At 32.5% G+C, this 13,470-nt stretch overlaps 1 long non-coding RNA gene across 1 annotated transcript; it reads left to right on the forward strand.

Moving 5' to 3' along the window:
* Window positions 1-11,761: 11,761 nt before the first annotated feature.
* Window positions 11,762-12,953, forward strand: LOC148306798 (uncharacterized). Its single transcript, XR_015837949.1, has 2 exons — window positions 11,762-12,220; window positions 12,309-12,953. It is a non-coding gene; the product is annotated as an uncharacterized LOC148306798 (long non-coding RNA).
* Window positions 12,954-13,470: the final 517 nt, after the last annotated feature.

Raw genomic sequence — 13,470 nt, forward strand, 5'->3', positions numbered from 1 at the left:
TCTGACTATATTGTCGCTGTGGAGGGGAAAATTAGCTGCAAGCAGCAACCATCCGAAGTAAATGGAAAGAAAGGGAAGAGACCTATATCCAGCAGTGGAAGTTAGAGGGCTCGTAAAGAAGAAGAAGAAGAAGTTGCATTACAATATATTGCCTAAACCCAAATTAACCAGCTTCTTACCTTATGATTTTGAATACATTTGTCTTTTTACTGTGCCTTTTATTGCTTTATATTTTCCATTTTGCCCTGTGTTTTCATGTTTGTTCCTTTTTCATCTGTTTTTCAGTCTGGTTAATCTTATTCCCATGTCCCGAAATGAGTAACGGAAGTTACTCATCGGGAATATTATACATTTATGTGATTTATATATGTAATATGTTAAAATAAATAAATAAAACTTAAACTTTTTTCCTCCTAAGGGGTTGTTATACTGCCGCGCGTTCCGTTGCCCGTTGTTTGTGTTTCGCAATACTTTTGCTGTGTATTTCAATTATCTCGTTAGCTATTCCGGCGTGAGGGCCTCGGGTCCCAAAGTGAGAACATTGCCGGGGTCACTCCGGGGTCGACTGGGCCAATTTGAAAAGAACGGAGTCGAAAAATCGTTCTTTAAATTGGTTTCTTCCCATCCCGCATTTTTCACTATACAAAGTATTGTTATACGATCGGCTTCTTGATAGGGTGTAACAAGTATATTTAATTGCTATTGCTCAATGTACGAGCGTCATTTAAATAATTTCATCGATTTATTTACCAAATTTTACAATGATAATTAAAATAACAAATTTTTGGTCGTATTTTTGTAGCAAGTTGTTTCTAGGTTAGTGCGGTGGACTTCATATCCTGAGGGTACCTGTTTGATCTCTTACATTCTCAATTTCTATTTTTGTTGGACATAATTCGTTTGTTATTCGTTAAGGCGGGATGATCGATACCTCGCAACCTAATATTCTTTAAACCCAGGTAAAATTTAAAGCGATTGATTTTTTTTTGCTTAAAATACCGTTTTTGTATGGAAAAAATAAGTTTTTCTACGAAATATATATTTTCTATGGTTTGAAAAGAAAAAAGTTATTGAAAGCTTAGGAGTGTAAAAAAAATATTTTTTCAGTATATTATATATTTTAACATTTTTTTTCTCCATTATATGGTTTATTATAAAAATAAATGTGCGTGTACAATGCGCGTGGCTTCTCATGCAGCCAATCGCGTACTCAATTATATATTTGAGAGTACACCTTTAGGAGGAGAGCAATATCATAATATTTGATCAACCCGTATGATTCAAAATGTGTTATTAATTGATTCGTCATTAACTTTGTGGAATGACATTTAAAATAAAATTTAACACTTTAAATGAGTTTTATTTCATTACACACGACTAGTTTTGAAAACTACAGATATTTTCATCTTCAGGTGAGTAGTTTTACTACTCATCTTAATTAAGTTTTTAAAAAATATTCAAAATATGTACGTATGACAAATTAATGATAAAACGGCTTTTTTTCAGCTGTCGTCACCGAAATTTCACTTGTAGATTTTCATACGTCATCATTTTTGTTCGTTTCTCATCTTGCACCGCGTAGTTCCGACTGTCTCTTCACTCTTCACACATAGCTGACCAGTCAGTGGTTAGAACGCGAGCAAATTGTTCGCCCCGTCTCTGCGGGCCTAGCGAGCAGTCTTGCACGACTCGGCCTCGCCTTGCGGCCGATTGACAGCTAACACCACACCGATAGATTGATTTACGACCATCTCTTGCCGCTAAAAATTGTTATGTGAAGTTTTTTTTAGTAGTTGTTGGCGTTGTCTTCGGCGAGAGGAGTGTCAGGACTGCGTGAGAGATCGCGGCTGCGGACTCTCCGGAGATCAGCTTCACAACTACGAGTATTAACCCGGCATTATTGAGGTTGGGTCGAAGTGACCCAGTGTGTGTCGCGGACTCTGAAGTCAGAGTTTTTTGGTTCGAACCCACTCTACTACAATTTTATACCTTTTTCTTATAATGAACCGCTTAGGCTCACAGAAGTAGTATAAAATTCAAATATTTGTTTAAACAATAAAAAACAAGTATTTCTCTTTTTTCAATTAAAAAAAAAACATATGTTTTTTACGTACGCGCGTTGCTATTTTTCTCAGCAGCTGGAGCCAAGAATATTTTTACTTCTTCTTTTATTCAAGATTAGAGTATGAATATGCATTATAATGACAAAAAAATACGAATATATTCAATAAAACATGAAAACGTCGCACATTACATACACGGGTAATATTGACCCACCTCCACATCCTTGTAACAAATTTTGTACCACAATGACGCCGGGTTAATCTTCCCCCGCTTGTCTCTCTTGGCGGTATAAATTTTTCTAAATTCGTTTCATGTTTTCGCGTGATTTTATAGAATACAATACGGAAGACAAGACGAAAAATATGTATTGTCTTACGAAAGTAAAATTTAAACGAAATCCTTTTTGTTATACGGTTTTCTAATCTCTGAAAATACATAATTATTGTAATGTTTAATACAAAATGCTTCAATATGTTCATCTTACTTGAGAGTGATCTTTAAAAATCTTCGATTGGCTTTTGTTGAGGACAGACAATGATACCAATAAACACGCTTACGAATAATAAATAAATAAAAATACAAAATTAAGTAAGTTGTGTTGTGATGGTTTGGGCATGTGAATCGCACGAGTGAAGAAAGGATCAGGTCAGGTCAAGAGTCGTTATAGTCGGCGTGTATGTATGAGAAGATGTATGAATGTGGAAGAGCCGAATATTGTGTTCAACGACAGATCTTTGTGGCGCTCTTTTCTCTCTGCCTACCCCGCGGAGAAGCGGCGTGATGGTGTGTTACTTAGTAAAAATATCATCGCTTATATTAAACTCCCCGTACTTTTGATATGGACTATTGTATTATCGTCATCAATCATATAAGAAGCTTTTGCGGGTTTATTGGAAACCGTAATTGATTTTTGGTTTTTATTATCTAATTCGTGGTCAGCACCTTATTGTTTTAAAGATGAAAAAAATCTGTTTTAATCACAAAGAAATGCTTTACCAAAAATTGTCCGTTGTAATTTATCGATATTATGCCACAATTATATTATTATGATCTCGTCTTGTATGTAGTTGACTATCTTTTGTGAGTAAATTTATACACGTTTTGTTTTGAACGAGTTGTTGGACCATGTCAATTATATTTAATTTTGTATTTTACAATGCTTTGTCAGTCTCCGCAACAAACCGGTCAATCATTATACGAGTATGTCGTGCAGATGCATTTTTTCATATTGACCTTTATTTGAAGAAGAAAAAAATCAAAACTACTTTCTATTTGTTATAAAGTACACTAAGGTCACAGCGCATTAGTTGTGGATTATCTTTATATGTTGCAAAGTTTCACGCTCTAAAAATTTATAACCATGTCGTTATTAAAATGTATTTATTTACTTAGAATACATCCACTGGGAAAAAATTCATCTGCCGTGTAGAATATTCAGTAAAAAAAAACAAGTAATATTTTCTAACGATATCTAGGGTATTTTGTATTGTTTTTTTACATTCCTCTAAATCCTGGATTGGTGTTTGGGTTTTAATTTCTCTTAGTTATCTATCTTACCACTTAATAAATATATAAATAAATATCGTATTCTTTTTCGTTTTCTTCATCTTTAAGTTACTTGTCTGTTCTGCCGGATGTTGGCGATTATCATGGCGAATGCTTCCTCGCGCTTTCTGGAATAGCTCCTAGACTCCTTCAATTTTAGATTATTCGCGTACATTTCGAAGCAAGGCGAGTCACCATCCACCAATGCCACGTTTTCCTTCTATCACGTTGCTGAAAATAAGCTTTTGTACTTCCTTTTACAGTGATCAGCAATTCTTTGCTGGATGCTTTAGAAAATGTCAGTATGGGTTTTTATTGCCGTTTTTTAAATTTGATATTTTTAAGCATCGACGCATCGAATATCCCAGTGCATTTTTTTTTGTTCAGAAAATCTTGGCTCTACGTTTCAATACCATATGATATAATAGGACAGTCAATAGATATACTATATCAATGTATTTTTAACAAGATAACATTGTTGCCTACTTTGGCCTAATAATACCCACTTTGTAAAATGTACTTTTACATTTTGGCAGAGAAGTGTAGTATTGTTTACATACTGGTGTATTGATAGTCCTGACGAAAAGATGGGTACGTCTCGAAACCGGTAGACAAAAATCTCGGCGAGTGCTTATATACTAATATAACTACCATTTTCGCAACAAAAAAATATAAAAGTAAAAATGACTTACCGCAAAGTTAATTGCTTTAAATATTAAGGATATTGAGAATACTTTTACATAATTACAATTTTTGATCCTTCTGAATATAATTAGTTTTGGAACCTTAAAATGAATTCGTTTCCGAAAGATGTTTCGAATATCTTCCTAAGCCGTAAATGGTTATCTAAATCTTATTGTTTAGCATCTGTAGACGGCCGATGGCACAAGAGAGGCCATCGCTCATATTGTGGGTTTCTGGACCGCATCGAGAAACAGTAGTAAACGTCAACCTACAAGACACTAACGAATAATGATCTTTACTGATGAAGATATTCCTAGTACGAGAATCGTGTCGTGACTAATGTCACTATAACTGCTTGTATGTTTTTTTGGAATTATCCGTGTTTCAATGTTGGAAATAATACGTACGTAATTACGTGCGAACGAGAAATGAAAATTTGTTGCCAATTAGACATACATAATATCGTGGGTATACTGGCAAAAAACGTTAACTCTGAAATCCCTGTTTGAATAATCCCTGTTATTTAAAGCTTTTAGCCTGAATAAAATACCCGCTATTAAACGTAAAGTTGAATTTACTTTTAAAACTACAGATATATTATATTTCAAACTACTTAGTGTTCGCCTCCGTAGTATAATTGTCAGCACGCTCGGCTACCGTTCTGAAGGTCCCGGGTTCGATTCCCAGGGGGGTCAAATAAATATAAGTGATTTTTTCACTTCATTATTAATTCAATTTACCCTGGACTGGTATCTGAAGCGGAAGGCTGATCACCTTCCCTTCATGTGTTAACGATCAAGATAATGCTGCGTTTATATGATGCAGTACCCTATGGACTATTGGGGTGCGGATAAGGTTTTAAATGAATGAACAATGTGTTTCGCTAGTTTATCGAACGTTGAAAACTTTATAATATGCATCATTAAGTCAAAATTGCATATTTTCGAGTTAACGTTTTTTTCCAGTACACCCGCGATATATACATTTCTCACATCCATGACACAAATACATGTGTGTATAAGAATACAATAATCATGTTATTATATTTGTACGTTTTATTCGTGTTTTTATTTAAGGTAGCAATACGACTTCTGATATCGGAATGAGCCATTAAATTTTACCCATTGCCAAATCATTCATCGATTTGTTTAGCAATCGACAAAAAAGTGATAATCGCTAACCAATGTTTAATAATTATATACTCTTTTTATTTTGACTGATTATTATTTATATATTTGCACGAAGCGGTAGTTTTTACCGCATACATAATTGCATGATTGAAAGGAAATTAATGTTTGTATTTTCGATAGTAATTTATTCGGTAAGGTTGAGTAGCGGATAGGCGATTTGTTAGTTTTATTTCCCATACTGAAGCGGCGAGTTGCGAGTATCCTTGGAGCAGTATTTATCTATTTACTGTTGGTCAGATAGCATTGTTGGTCGACAGTAACGGTACAAGCAGCAGGAACACAGAGAAATAAACCAAGTAAGGTGTGTCGATCAGGATTGGATGTGGCGGCCGCGGTACCGGTACGAGTGCTCTGGCAGCCGCTGTTGTGGAGTATGGACCGCGGATTATTGACTGCCCCTATGCTGGACCAATGTATCCGATCTTGTTATCTCATTACAAGTAACACTCCCGTTAGACATGCTACGCGTTTTGCGCGAGAACTCCAAGATTGTGGACTAGCCATTGTAATATTTAATTCCCATGGACATTATTTATACCCGTATGAGACTCATGACATCTTCCGTAATAACAGAGAGAAATTTATATTTAAATTTTTGAGTATGATTTTTTTCAACTATTAACTAACCATTACGCCACTTCCCCGTGGGGGTATGCAGAGAGAATAGAATGCCACCACCAATCTGTCTTTGCAAACAATTAACGCATAACGCCGATTATCCCGACTTTTCGACCTGACCACTTTCGAGTGTTTGAAATACTTGATCTTGCCAAATTTTCATCGGTCTTCTTCTGCTTCTGTCACCAATCACTTTTGCCTTGTAAATTTGTTTTACTATTCTTTCTTCACTCATGATTCACATGCCCAAACTATCTCAACACACCTTTCTAATTTTATCGATAATGCTTATCTGAGTATTAGTTTTTTTGCGTCTATATTATGTCATGATTAACAACGAGTAATAACATTATTTTGATATCTCAATATAGATGAAGAATAATATGGAAATTAATGTATATACAGGGCTTACGACCTGTCATAGACGAGTTTTAAGTGATCACTTTATACGCGTGTAGAATTCACTATTCTACCCATGATTGACAACCGCACTACTCAAATTTCAGATATTATATTCATGCCTCAATTGCCACTTTCTTGCCTATACTACTTCTTCGGCACCTATGGTTGAGTTAATTAAGTTTCTCAATTACCAGAAGCCTTTACAAAATGTGTATAAGATTCTTCCTGAATTATTTTATATACTAAGAGTAGCCTGAAAACATCATTTTCAATTTTTATTAAACTTATATTTTCACTAGTTATTCGATTATTAACAAAATATTGAGTGTGTCCATATGGGCAATTGTATTGTATTGTAACTTAAATTATTATTAAGTTTCTGTGTTTATTTTTGATAATTATTTGTATGAACATAACGCAAAAAATGTTGAAATATGTGACGTTTTACTACGCAATTACCTAATGCTTTTTCCGAGGATATACCGTTCTTCAAATTTATTCATTTGACCCACGACAATCCGAATAGCCATTCGGTATGATTAATCATTGTGTTCCGAGGAATTTTCTCCAAAAGACATTTACACATAACCTTTGTTGAAGTGTGCGGTTTGTGTCTCCGCGTTTCTGGCCATAAACATTCATTTTACCGTAGTTATTTTCTTAACAAGAGTCATGCAAATAATTTGCGGTTGCATGTCGGTGTCACTTAACTTTCCAATACGTACGCGATTGTTCTCCGGACAATTTAATGTTTTACTCAATAATTCACCGTCTGAGTCAGCTGCCTACGAATAATAGAGATAGGAACTTTTGGTGAAGTGGGGTGTAAAGCATACTTTTTTTTATTTATTGATTTGGCGTTTAATTTGTAAAACTCCATAATTTATAGTTCAAACACTGATTTTTAGGGTTTAATAAGTTGTATATTTTATTTTTAAATGCACATAAAAATACTTGACAATTGTTTCACCTTGCTAGGGGATTATCAAACTGTCGTGAAGATTAAATGGGTTGAAGGTTCTTACATAGATATACAGTTCTAGGCACTTAAGTAATATATTTTGTATATTAAAAGTATTCATAACATTGTGGTATGGTAATAAAACACTCTCCTTACCATCCATTGTTTACTTTGTGTAAAACCATTTTTTTTTACTTAAGTAATAATTAGAATTATCAGGCAAAACATGTGCAATAACAATTGTGGGCAAATCCAATAGTTAAGGGTAAGGCCGAGGTGTTTAATAGGTTATGGGGAATGTAGGTCATTTTCGGGGAAAATTTTAATAGTAATATTTGCCAGGAATTAATTTTTTTTAACTTATATGTTTTAAAAAAAAATGAAATATACAAATTAGTAGACTCTAAAAATCAGTGTTTGATTTAACATTTAAAATATACATACTTTTTTCCTTACCTATCACTCTGATTTAAAATGCTTATGTGGTTTTATTACATTTCTGTTATTATCAAATGAGGCGTTAACAGCAAAAGGAGCGCGAGCTATAGTTTTTAACGAAATGGCTATCAAACATTATTTATTCGTACATTGTAATTTTCACTCCGCTGCAACCGAGATATGAATTATAATATAATGTATAATACCCAGGTTATATTCTGTTATTCCATAAAATAAATTGGATGATTGATTTTGTGCCACCTAAATCTGTTTGTTTACTACACCTGTCTAGTTTCTGAAGGTAAAATATGATTGACGCACGGCACCATTTGCAAAAAGTATAACATCTTCCGATCGGGTGATTAATTTTGTGCCACCCTGTGCTTAATAAAAAAATAAATAAAAATAATAATAAATTTTACGTATTTTTAATATGCCTGTAATTATATCAGGGCTGCAATTTATTCCTATAGTTATCACTTCATAAACCAATATTCACATTTAACTATTGTATAGAGGATCAAGTGTTTAATAATACCTACACAGATGGCTAAATTTCACTACCTATAAAATAAGAATGTTACGGAGTAACATAGAACGCGCCATGTCTCTGAAAGCTTCATCTTAAATCTCTTGTCGTAATCATGCTATATTATTATGCGATCCTCCTTCAGACGACCATTTTGAAAACGTAATTTCGCGCTTGAATCACTAGTTTCCGGGTACTATATCTTATTGTTTACTGTATGTTACTAGGTGCTGAAGGAAAACATATGGTTTGAAAATTTTATTTTTCACTGATTCTTTAGTCATAATCTTTAGGAATTAAATCGGATGTGATGGAGTTAAAACAAATGTTTCGATTAATTCCGATAAAAAATATCAAAGATGCGGAAGTACATCAAATAAAATCAAACATTTGCACACCACGTTTGGTAAAATGAACTCTAAGAATTACTCAATAAAGCTATATAACCTGTTTCCTGTTTCCATAAAGGTGTCAAAGAATTTAACTTAATTATTAATTTAAAAAATCTATGCATAATTTGGTTATTGAGGTGCGTAGGTTTTAAATTAAGATTATATTTTTTGGCCAAGACATCCGTGATTCGATGAATAATGATGGACAAATTTGTAATTTAATAACTTAAAAAAGGGTTTTGTAAAATGTGCCCTCGGCACAGGAAAACCTGATGAGGACGTATTATTGTTGCACGATGAAAAATAAATTAAAAAGTTAAACTTTCAATTAAGAATGTAATTGATGCGACATGCGGTGATAAATCTATATATTGTAATCTAACATGATAAGCGGTTTTACATGCGTCATATCTAGATTATAATCATTTATGATATACGCCAGCGAGTAGAAAATAGATGGTTATTTCCCATGCTAAAACATGAGATCAATTTAAAAGGTCTTCTCGACAATTTTATTATCAATTTTCTTTACTTGCACGCTGAAGGTTTTCTGTTGTTTTTAATAAAATAAAATATATACATGTATTATTTATTGATTTGGCATTAACTTTGTGGAATGACATGTTAATGATTAAAAATTGAACACTTCGCTCACTCCTTTCAAGAACGTCATAAATCAAAAATCGTCAATTTTCAGTTGTGCATGTTTTCGAAATGCCCAGAAAATGTACTATATCCCAGCAAAAGAGGCATATTTTAAACTTAATATTTACCCGCTACAGGGCAGAAAGTGTTGTTTTTGCATTTTGAAGAAAAGGTATTGTTTAATTATTTTTTTAAATAAAGTAGTTATTTTTAAATGGAGAAAAAACCTTCAGGTTTAACATAAAAAGATCTGTTGCACAGTAAAAAGTGCAATAAGTGGCTTGTTATTTATTTTTAATAAATTGTATTATATTTTTAAACTTTAAAAACGTTCTCCTGAAAAATCAAGTATTTTGATTTATGACGTTCTTGAAAGGAGTGAGCGACTTGTATTTGACCACTTGTTGTGTTTTATTTCATTTTGCATGACTATTTTCGAAAAGTTTTCATCGATACCACTCCGACTCCGCTGTGTAATGGTTAGCGTCTTTAGCTACCGTGCTGGAGGTCCTGGATTCGATTCCCAGGGCGGTAAAAATAAATATTAGCGATTTTACACTCTAATATTTATTTAATATTAGTCCTGACTGGTCTCTGAAGCGCAGGAGTGATCACCTTGCCGTCATGTAAGTTACGATCAACATAACACTGGGTCTATACGATGTAGTGCCCAATGCACCATTGGGTGCGGATAAAGGTTCGAAGAAGCAGAAGAAGAATATGGAATGAAATTTAAAAAGTGGTCTTATATAAGGGTTTAATTTTTAATAATATAAAATATATATTAATTAACATTTTTAATACTTTTGCTACCCACATATACATATTTTCTTACTTGATTCTGGTCTCTCAAAGTTTGAAGGGGCAGTCGGGTGTCAGGTGTTGAGTGGTGCCATGTGTGAGGTCCACAAAAAAATCCCGACAGCGAAAATAGCATCAACACGTTATCCTAGGGCTGTTTTTGATTGGATTAACAGCTCGTTTGCACCCAAAGGGTTTAACGTTTTGAAAGTATCACCTGGCGGTTCGTGTTGCGGCGCGAAACGCTGGCATTTATTGCTTATCTGTTGCACCATCCGACGCGGAACGTGGATCGATACCATTCCGTGTAGATGCATACAATAATATTGAAATTAAATTATTATATTTGCGTCCTCGGTAAATGTTAGTTTCGTTGTATTCCCTTGTTTATCGTGTAGTTAACGATTGTCACTATCTTTGGATTTGAAAGATAATAATTTCCCATATAAATTTGTACATACATATATAACGTAATAATATTTTTCTTTTGTAAATTAGTGGGTGTATAATAATTAAATAAACAATGTGTTGCTTTGTAATTAAAGTAACGACTATAAAAGTTTATTCTTAATTAGTCATTACAATATTTTTTTATCTATCTGATTCTGACAGTTAACAATATTATATTTTTTCTTTCTGCGACGCATGCGACATCTGGTGGTAGATTTGTACTATACGTAGGTACTTAATAAAAGGTATGGGTAGGTACTGTAGGTACTTAATAAAAGGTATGGGTAGGTACCTAGGTATTTTATTACACACACACATATATATATATATATATATATATATATATATAAATACATATATATATATATATATTATATATATATATATATATATATATATATATATATATATATATATATATGTATATATATACATGTATATATATATATGTATATATATATATATATATATATATATATATATATATATATATATATATATAAATATATATTATATATATATATATATATATATATATATATATATATATATATATATGTATATATATATATATATATATATATATATATATATATATATATATATATATATATATATATATATATATATATATATACAGTATCTACTCAATGAATTAGGGCCACCCATTATTTTTTTGAATACTCTGAAATCTTTTGGATTATTATATTTATTTTACATAAATACTTTAAGTTTTCTATTGACATCTAATATCATGTATATTACCTTCAATAATATGTAAAATTTACCTGTATTATTTAAGCCTTTACAAAATTTCAAACCCTTTTTCTGAGAAAGGTCCCTAATTAGCACAGGTAGACAGATAGTTGAAAGTTCAAAAAATAGTCCTATCTCATTTATCAGTGAAATTTCTTGAGTTCTGGTTGTTGTTTTGTTCAGAGAGGTTATATAGTTATCGTGTCTTGTGAAAAAAACTTAATTTTTAATTTTAGTTCATAAAGTATAATTTTTTTTTGTAAACACAAGTGTTTTTTTTGAAAAGGACAAAATGGGAAAAAGTAAAGACATTTCTGAGGAAAAAAAGTCTAGTGTTATAGTGCTACTGAAATAAGAAATACTATCTAATAGAGAAATTTCAAAAAAAGAAAACGTTTCTCGTCAAACAGTGGACAGAATTTCAAAATCAATAAAAAATCAGTCACCCGCCACCAGCAATCGGCGAAAGAGCTGTCGTAGGATTAGAAAAACAACAACGAGGACTGATCGAAAAATCGTTCAAAGTGCCTTAGAAAACCGTAGTGCATCAGCAAAAACATTAAAAATAAAATTGGAAGAAGAGGGTATAAATATATCGGTATCAACACTGAGGCGACGTCTTTACGAAGTAAATCTGAAATGCAGGCGCCCTGTAAAAGTACCAAAATTGACACCACGAATGAAAGCGGATCGATTAAAATGGGCCAGGCTACATCGAAATTACTCGGTAGATGATTGGAAAAAGGTATTTATTTAAATTGAATTTTCAACATATCATTTTAGTAAATAAACTCATATATTTGAATTAAACTTAAATTTTCATTATTTTTCAGGTCATCTTTAGTGATGAGTGCCGGTTAGAAGCCGTGACAGAGAGCCGTCGATTCTTCAGGAGAACACCAATGGAACGTTACAATGAGGCCTGTGTGGTAAAAGTTATGAAACACCCCCCTGCAACAATGATATGGTCATGTATTATTAACAATTTACCTGGGCCGTTGTTTTTCGTGGAAGGAACAATGAACCAAAATTCCTATAAGCAGGTCCTCGAACGAATTTTATTGCCCTTCTACCATACACTCGACCCAACAGAAGGTCCATACACCTTCATGCAGGATGGGGCACCTTGCCACCGGGCTAAATCAATAATAAAATTTTTGTCTAAGAAAAATCTGCCTTTGCTCCCCTGGCCTGGAAATTCTCCGGACCTTAATCCTATAGAAAACGTATGGAGCATGTTAAAAAATAAGGTATACTCATTTCCAAATCCGACAGTAGACTGTCTAAAAAAAAATATTCAAAAAATTTGGTCAGAAGACGAAGAAATAAAAAACATGATAAAACAGTGCATTTTAAGTATGCCAAAAAGAATTGAGGCAGTTATTTCTGCCAAAGGTGGAAATACTAAATACTAACTATATTTATATGAAAATATATGCATAATTTAAGCGTAATAAAGTGTTCATGTGTAAATAAAATTCAATGTTGTTTTATTCAAGGTTTTCTCTGAGTTATTCCTGTTTGAATTGAGAAATTGCGCGAAATTCTGCGTGGCCCTAATTCATTGAGTAGATACTGTATATACACATATATATATCACCGAAATTTATTTTAAATTTTAGTTGAACACCTAAACCATTACACTATGGAGGAGGACATAGGTTAGAAGAATATGTATTTGAAAGGATGTATACATATGTTGAGATTTCAATAATTTGGATGCATAAATCATCCATACGTAGAATAATCCAGTGTCTGCTAAAACAATTGAAATTACGAGTAGGTATTTATATGTTAATGAATAGCCGGAAATTTTTAATTTTCAACTAAAATATTAACACGAGCGTACATATGCTTTTGTTATTTATTTCCCTAGCTGTCTTACCATGTCTAAGATTTTAGTGCTTAGTTTAAGAGTATTATCATTTGAATATCTAAAATTAACCTATGTATAATTTTTATAAAGTAAAACAACTTTGTTTTAACCACTTTTTA

The sequence above is a fragment of the Brachycentrus maculatus genome, unplaced genomic scaffold (genome assembly GCF_059751285.1).
Source record: "Brachycentrus maculatus isolate JH-2025_06_01 unplaced genomic scaffold, ASM5975128v1 h1tg000226l, whole genome shotgun sequence".
Classification (NCBI taxonomy): Eukaryota; Metazoa; Arthropoda; class Insecta; order Trichoptera; family Brachycentridae; genus Brachycentrus; species Brachycentrus maculatus.